The 8,527-nt window shown below is 42.2% G+C and overlaps 1 protein-coding gene across 1 annotated transcript in view; it reads left to right on the top strand.

The window, feature by feature from the left end:
* The first annotated feature begins 866 nt into the window (after positions 1 to 866).
* Positions 867 to 8,527, top strand: part of MTMR9 (myotubularin related protein 9) — a 112,532-nt gene continuing 104,871 nt past the window's right edge. The window contains exon 1 of the mRNA XM_061132863.1: positions 867 to 1,191. The gene's annotated coding sequence lies outside the window, so the exon portion shown is untranslated. The remainder of the gene's footprint in view (positions 1,192 to 8,527) is intronic.

Raw genomic sequence — 8,527 nt, 5'->3', positions numbered from 1 at the left:
CCATGGGATTTCCCAGGAAAGAATATGGGAACGGGCTGCCATTTCCTCCTGCAGGGAATCTTCCTGAGGCTAGGGATCCAACCCCAGTCTTGTGTCTCCTGCATCAGCAGGAGGATTATTTACCACTGCGCCACCTGAGAAGCGCAGACTACAAAGTTATATTCAATTGTATCTCAACAACAACAACAAAAATTTTTAAACAGTAAAATACAGAACTGTGAGATCTAATGTTTTCTACTGGCAAGTGAAAATTTAGTTCATACCTGAACTCTGTTCTAAATTTGAATAATGAAATATTATATGACTGTTACTAAAAGTAATTTTGTTGTAATATGGACAGGGACGTGTTAAAAAATGATCCACCCCAGGTATTAATTATAATAGGTCCGCCTGGGTCTTAAATCTCAAACAATTTGCTATCCACCTCCCTTTGTGGGGGGGATTCTCTGGTAGCTCGGCTGGTAAAGAATCTGCCTGCAATGCAGGAGACCCGGGTTTGATTCCTGGGTCAGGAAGATCCGCTGGAGAAGGGATAGGCTACCCACTCCAGTATTCTTGGGTTTCCCTGGTGGCTCAGCTGGTAAAGAATCCACCCACGATGCAGGAGACGTGGGTTTGATCCCTGAGTTGCGAAGATCCCCTGGAGAAGGGAAAGGCTACCCACTTGAATATTCTGGCCTGGAGAATTCCATGGACTACATAGTCCATGGGGTCACAGAGAGTCAAACATGATTGAGCGGCTTTCACTTTCCCTTTGTGGGAGGTGGCCAGCTGCTGACAGCCATTCAAAAATTGAAGGAAGGTTTTTCTATCAGGAAACTGGATCGTGCTTTAGAGAAGTAGGGAGCAGTGCTGGGCTGGGGAAAGAGTCTCAGAGAAGGAGAGAAGGGTGCGAGCTCTGCCTGCCACTGATGCGCGCTCCTTCCTGCCCCCAACCACCCTCAGGCCTCGCCACGTCCCCCTTGCCTAATCCTGCCCCCTTCATTTAAGGCAGCCCTACTTGGGAAGAACTCAGAGCACCGGACAAGCAGCAGTTTAGGCCTGGAGCTGGAAGGATCGGTCGGAGGGAAGACGACTTTGAAAGTCCCGCGGTGAGTGTGTTCTGGCTGCAACCCCACGCCTCTTGTGAAATCTAAATATGTGCTTCAAAAACAAGTCAAGATGTCATGCCCTGCCCTCCGTTGGAACTTGGTGAGTTTTTAACCCCTCCAGAGAAACTGACCACAATTCTGTCCCTTCTTGTTGGCATTGCTGCAAAATTTCTGCCCCTCTGGTTTGCACTGGAAGCCAAGTTCCAGCCCCTGAAATGAGGGGGCATCTGGATACCACCCTGCTGAGTCCGCCGTGTGGTCTCTGGTGGCTGAGTCAGCCTGGTTCCCTGGTAGCTTCCAGGCTAGCAACAACTGTTACTGTTTGTTAAGGCTGGATTGTGGTTGTTTGTTGTTTAGTCACTAAGTCATGTCTGACTCTTTGTGACCCTGTGGACTATAGCCCACCAGGCTCCTCTGTCCATGGGGATTCTCCAGGCAAGGGTTGTCATTTCCTCCTCCAGGGAATCTTTCCAACCCAGGGATCGAATCTCTGTCTCCTGCTTTGGCAGGCGGATTCTTTACCACTGAGCCACCAGGGAAGCCAGTGAAGGCCGAGCCTCCATTTCTAACAGTTGTATCTGCTTTATTTCTACTTCTCACAGTGACTTCAGTTTTTGGGTGAGGAATCGGAAGCCCAGAGGGCACGCCCAGTGTCTGACCCTCATCAGCTGATGCTGTGAAATGAACACAGTCCCCACCTCCCCCTGGAAGGCAAACAGCCCGGGGCTGTGTTTCCAGGCACTGTGTAGAAATGAGCTCCTTATCCCCCCAGTTTTTGTTTTTATAAATTATTTCAAATTGTAAAATACGTAGAGTTCTTTACATAGAGTTTGCCAAATGAACTGTTTTCAAGTGTACAATTTTGTGGTGTTAAGTACATTCACATCGTTGTGCACCCATCATCACTGTCCACCTCCAGAACTCTTAGCGTGCAAAACTAAACCCTGTACCCGTGGAACTCCCCAGCCTTCCCTCCCCTCCTCCCCCACATCTTGTAAGGCAGATACTGTTATTCCACCAGTCCCAACTTCACAAAGAAGAAAACCGAGGTCACCGGCCATTCTGACCAGTGGGAGGCGGTACACCATTGTGGTTTTGATTTACATTTCTCCAGTAATTATCAGCAATGAGCATCTTTCCATATGCCTGTTGGCCATCTGTATGTCGTCTTTGAAGAAATGTCTATTTAGATCTTATGCCTATTTTTTGATTGGGCTGTTTGTCTTCTGTTATCAAGTCATATGAACTATTGGTATATTTTAGAAATTAAGCCCTGTTGACCACATCATTTGCAAATATTGATAATTCCTCTGAATCCCTAAGTTGTCTTTTTGTTTTGTTTATAATCTCCTTTGTGCAAAAACTCATAAGTTTGATTAGTCTCATCTGTTTATTTTTGCTTTTATTTCTGTTGCCTTGCAAGACTGACCTAAGAAAACATTGCCATGATTTATCAGAGGATGTTTTGTCTATGTTCTAGGAGTTCTATGGTGTTCTATCTTATACTTAAGTCTTAAAGCCATTTTGAGTATATTTTTGTTTATATCAGAAGCACTGGGTTGCTTCTGCCTTTTAGCTGTTGTGAATACTGCTGCTATAAACTGGCTCCTGCAGCCTGCCTGACAGCTGAAAGAACTTGTTCCATAAAGAGAGGCAGGTCAGTGGGTTGCACTGGAGGTATTCTCCAGGATGGAATGAACAATATACTGTACCAGTGTATTTGCAACAGGATGAAGGGGTGCCCTGCGACAGGGGGGTGCTTTCACCCCAGTGAACATCCACTGACTTGGAAGGACGTATTCCAGAAGTATAGGAAACCTAATTAACCACAGCCTCAGCTTGATGTCTTTGCCACACCTTTATAGATATTCCAGGGTTATGCTGGTTGAGATGAGACAAGTATTTATATAAATGAAGATTTAATATGATTTCCACGCCAGTTTTTTTGTGAAAGTGAAGTAAAAGTGTTAGTTGCTCAATCGTGTCTGATACTCTGCGACCCCATGGATGCAGAGTAACCCACCAGCTTCCTCTGTCCATGGGATTTCCCAGGCAAGAATACTGGAGTGGGTAGCCAGTCCCTTCTCCAAGGAAAGCTTTCCAATCCAGGGATCAAACCTGCATTGTCAGGTGGATTCTTTACTAAGTCACCAGGGAAGCCCCCAGGTGTTAATTCTTGCCTTCCTAACCTGTGTATGTTCCCAGAGTCAGGGTATGTGTACCAGTTGTCTAGGCACCGCCTAGTAACCATTTGGGGAAAAACCAAAGATAGTGGGAGTTCCCCCAAAAAAATAAAAAACCACAGGTTCTCAACTGCAAATTAAACTAAAAAGTAGAGGAATGGAGTTTCTAGAGCACTGAAACTATTCTGTATAATACAAAAATGATAGACATGTGTCCAGTAAAGGACAGAAATGGTATGGACCTAACAGAAGCAGAAGATATTAAGAAGAGGTGGCAAGAATATACAGAAGAACTATACAAAAAAGATCTTCATGACCCAGATAATCACGATGGTGTGATCACTCACCTAGAGCCAGACATCCTGGAATGCAAAGTCAAGTGGGCCTTAGAAAGCATCACTATGAACAAAGCTAGTAGAGGTGATAGAATTCCAGCTGAGCTATTTCAAATCCTAAATGATGATGCTGTGAAAGTGTGGCACTCAATATGCCAACAAATCTGGAAAACTCAGCAGTGGTCATAGGACTGGAAAAGGTCAGTTTTCATTCCAATCCCAAAGAAAGGCAATGCCAAAGAATGCTCAAACTACCGCACAATTGCACTCATCTCACACTATAGCAAAGTAATGCTCAAAATTCTCCAAGCCAGGCTTCAACAGTACATGAACCGTGAACTTCCAGATGTTCAAGGTGGTTTTAGAAAAGTCAGAGGAACCAGAGATCAAACTGCCAACATATAAAAAGCCCAGAGAGTTCCAGAAAAACATCTATATCTGCTTTATTGATTATGCCAAAGCCTTTGACTGTGTAGATCACAACACACTGTGGAAAATTCTTAAAGAGATGGGAATACCAGATGACCTGACCTGCCTCCTGAGAAATCTGTATGCAGGTCAAGAAGCAACAGTTAGAACCGGATGTGGAACAACAGACGGATTTCAAACTGGGAAAGGAGTACATCAAGGCTGTATATTGTCACCCTGCTTATTTAACTTCTATGCAGAGTACATCATGTGAAATGCCAGGCTGGATGAAGTTGGAATCAAGACTGCTGGGAGAAATAACAATAACCTCAGATATACAGTTGACACCATCCTGTGGCAGAACGTGAAGAGGAACTAAAGAGCCTCTTGATGAAAGTGAAAGAGGAAGGTGAAAAAGCTGACGTAAAGCAACATTCAAGAAACAAAGATCATGGCATCTTGTCCCATCACTTCATGGCAAACAGATGGGGAAACAATGGAAACAATGACAGACTTTATTTTCTTGGGCTGCAAAATCACTATGGACGGTGACTGCAGCCATGAAATTAGAAGAAGCTTGCTCCTTTGAAGAAAAGCTGAGACCAACCTAGACAGCATATTAAAAAACAGAGACATTACTTTGTCAACAAAGGTCCATCTAGTCAAAGCTAGTAGTCACGTATGGATGTGAGAGTTGGACTATAAAGAAAGCTGAGTGCCAAAGAATTGATGCTTTTGAACTATGGTGTTGGAGAAGACTCTTGAGAGTCCCTTGGACTGCAAGGAGATCCAACCAGTCCATCCGACAGGAGATAAGTCCTGAATACTCATTGGAAGGACTGATGCTGAAGTTGAAACTCCAATACTTTGGCCACCAGATGTGAAGAATTGAGTCATTGGAAAAGACCCTGCTGCTGGGAAAGATTGAAGGCAGGAGGAGAAGTGGATGAAAGAGGATGAGATGGTCGGATGGCATCACTGACTCGATTGATGTGAGTTTGAACAAGCTTGGTGTTGGTGATGGACAGGGAAGCCTGGCATGCTGCAGTCTGTGGGGTCACAAAGAGTCAGACACGACTGAGTGACTGAACTGAACTGACTTAAGAGTGAACACTAATGTAAACTGTGGATTTAGTTGTTAACAATGCTTCAGTATGGTAATCAGCAAATGTACCCCACTAGTAAAAGATGTAATAAATAGGGGAAACTTCAGAGTCGGTGAGTGTAGGGTAAAAGGATTAGGAGGGAGATAAAGAGCCTATTAATTTAAAAACAGAAATGATCAATTTATTAAGATAAAAGCAAAGGTATCAAAAACCAGGAAGTGTCCATTGTCTTGACCTAATATATTTTCTAGTAACCAGTCCTGAAGGTAATATTACCACCATTAGGAATTTGCATAAAGTGGGGAGTATCCAAGACCTGAACTGAGTCTGAACAAATGTAGCAGACCTCAGGAGAGGCCAGAGCACACCCCAGGGGATGCGGCAGGCGCGGCACTCAGCGCGTCACCCTCACCGAGGAGCGCGGGGACCGAAGCGAGGCTGGGAGCCCTCCGTCCACCGCCAGCTCAGCCAGGCATCACCCATTTATTCATGCAAAGAGGGGTACCGCGCTCCAGGTGGGCACCTTGCTCCTCACAGGCACCGCCCTCCCCTGTGATGGCCCAGGGCTGGTCCAGGACAGGTGCTGTCCCATTGAGGCAGAGACCTCTGTCTGCAGACTTTTGGGGCCCATCACATCTTACTCCCAGAGTTTCTCCATGCCTTGCTCCTAATAGCCTTGTACCCAAACAGTGTTTAAGGGCCAGAGTTACTTAACCCTTTGAAACTCTTAATAAAAATAATCCATCTTATCAAGAACATTATTAAGCAATGTTTATAACCAATTTTTACTTTCTTTGTGAGTGTCATAAAGATGTATGTGTTTCTATGGCAGGAATAACAGAAGCCAAAACCATATGAACATGAACTTAGTTTCCTTTTTTTTTCTTATAAATTAAAAATATTTTTTTTCCCTTTGGGAAATTTCCAGATACATAGCGATTACTCCCCAGTCTCCTCAGTTGGAACTTGAGGTCTCAGGTCAATTAGGGATCTGTTGACATTAAAAAATACATAATCATGGTTATTATTAAAAAGTTGTCAGAAATGCAACACTGTAAGCCTCATCCAGGCAGAAAAGGTGGGGTGAGTCCATTGGTTCACATAACTCGAGGGGTTTTACATGAAGCCATTTGTAATTGTAACTCTCATGAAATACTCTTGCTTGTATTTACGGCCTTAAATATACCATGTAAGTAATGATGACCTGACAAGTATATGAAATTTAGGACATCCTATTTAGTCAAGCTTGTGGTAGGATAATAATTGCCTACCTAAGATCTTATATTTAAATTGCACATTATGATAAAGTCAAATGTATAACTTATTAAAATCAAAATTCGTAATTGATTAGTAGTATTAGGTGAATTTGAAATATAGATTTTTATATAACTTTCTTGTACTAAATAATATTAAAACTCTTAAAATGTGAATACAGGGTTTGTGGAACCATTATCTGATGAGTAGTTGTTGACCAAATGCTGATTTGCATTTATTTATTCTTTGTAATTTATCAAAAGGAACTGCTGTTATTAAACTCTTACATTTTTTTCTTTTCTGATCCAAAAACTTTTTAGAGAGAATTGGTTTAGTATTAGAAAGCAGAAATACTTTTTATACTTTTATTAAGGATTTATTTAGACGTTGTTTTAATTTTTTACTAATTAGGATAATATATACCTTTTTTACTATAAGGGTAATATATATCTCTTTCTAAATCATGTTAACCATTTTTAAGTTTGTAGCTTAGATGTTAAGTATATGCACATTGGTTTGTAAAAATATACCTTTTAATCCATGTTTTAATAACTGTGTTAACTTTAAGTCTTCGTATTGGAAATCTCCCTTTCCAAAAAGGGAGCTAGTGGATGCTTCAGTTTCTAGAAGACTGATATCTTTAAATTATTGAAATAGATGTGTATATATAGGTGGTTACAGTATATAATTTGCAACTTGACTCGCTCCAACAAATTGTACATTCTATTTCCCATGGCTGAAGAGTTTTTCTTAAAGGGCCAGCATGTTTAAAGCATTAAGTATTTTGGCATCATTTTTAAACTTTTTTTACTCTGTGGGGAGTCTTCAAGATTCTTTATCTTGCTTATTTATGTTCTTTTTAACTGCCAAAAATCATCAAAATAGGAACCCTATTGAATTTGACTTTCCAACTGCATTTGCTAACTCCCTGGGCAGACAGGCTATCCTGGTGATTCCCACGTGCATTTTTGAACCATTCTGGAAGCTGTATTGAGATGTAATTTGTTCTCACATCTGGTACAACATGGATTGGCTAGTATTATAGGTTTCATAAATTAATGGAGTTTTTTTTTTTTTAATTTAAGGGCTCTTAATTAGGTTTAAAAATAGCACCTAACTCATGATGAAGGTTTATCTATTACCACCTGATCTTTCATTTAAGGCCTGCTTGCAACAGGTATGTGTTGGTTGACAGCAGAGACCCATCTGTGTAACAGCTGTTTGACAGAGGGTGCTGCTGGATCAGAACCTGAGTTTCCTGTCACAGTTACAGTGAGTGGCTGCTGAGGGGAATTGCCTTCTTGTGGCATGTTAGTCCTTTCAGGCTGCTATAACAAAATACCACAGACTTGGTGGCTTATAAATAGCAGTTTATTTATTGCCCGCAGTCCTGGAAGCCCAAGATCAGGGTGATAGTCTGGTCATGGGAGGGCCCTCCTCCAGGTTCATGGCTGGTGCATTTTTGCTGTGACCTCATGTGGAGAAGGAAATGGCAACCCACTCCATTGTTCTTGCCTGGAGAATCCCAGGGACGGCGGAGCCTGGTGGGCTGCCGTCTATGGGGTCACATAGAGTCGGACACGACTGAAGTGACTTAGCAGCAGCAGGTGATGGAAGAAACTTGGAAGCTCTCTGATGCCTCTCTTGTAAGGGCACTAATTCTATTTTTGAGGGCTTCACCCTCACAACCTGATCACCTTCCAAAGGCCCACCTTCTGACACCATCACAATGGGCTTTAGAACACAACATGGAGATATGCGGGACACATTCAGTCCATAGCAGGAGGAACGGAAAGCAGAATGGGAGTAGCTGTCAGTTCCTGCTGTGACTTAAGGCAACTTCTGGACTTTAAGAGTTTTCACATCTTTAAATTTAAGAGCTTCTTGAAGATGAATTTCCAAACAAGTTATCCCTCGGAAGACCTTGGTAACTAGTACACTGATTCCATTTTTCTGGTTAGTTGTAAGATCTTTCCTATAGTGTATGAACAAGTGAAAATCATGAGTATTGTTTTTTGGTATGAGATTTGTTTCCTTAGAACAGAACAATCCATAATGCAACATCAACAGATTTGAAAATTTAATTCCTTAGTCTCTCTAGCCACATTTTCATTGCTCGGTAGTCACATGTGGTTAGTGGTTTTCCTATT

This window comes from Dama dama, chromosome 29 (assembly GCF_033118175.1).
Source record: "Dama dama isolate Ldn47 chromosome 29, ASM3311817v1, whole genome shotgun sequence".
NCBI classification, from domain to species: Eukaryota; Metazoa; Chordata; class Mammalia; order Artiodactyla; family Cervidae; genus Dama; species Dama dama.
This window is presented reverse-complemented; position numbering and strand designations above follow the sequence as displayed.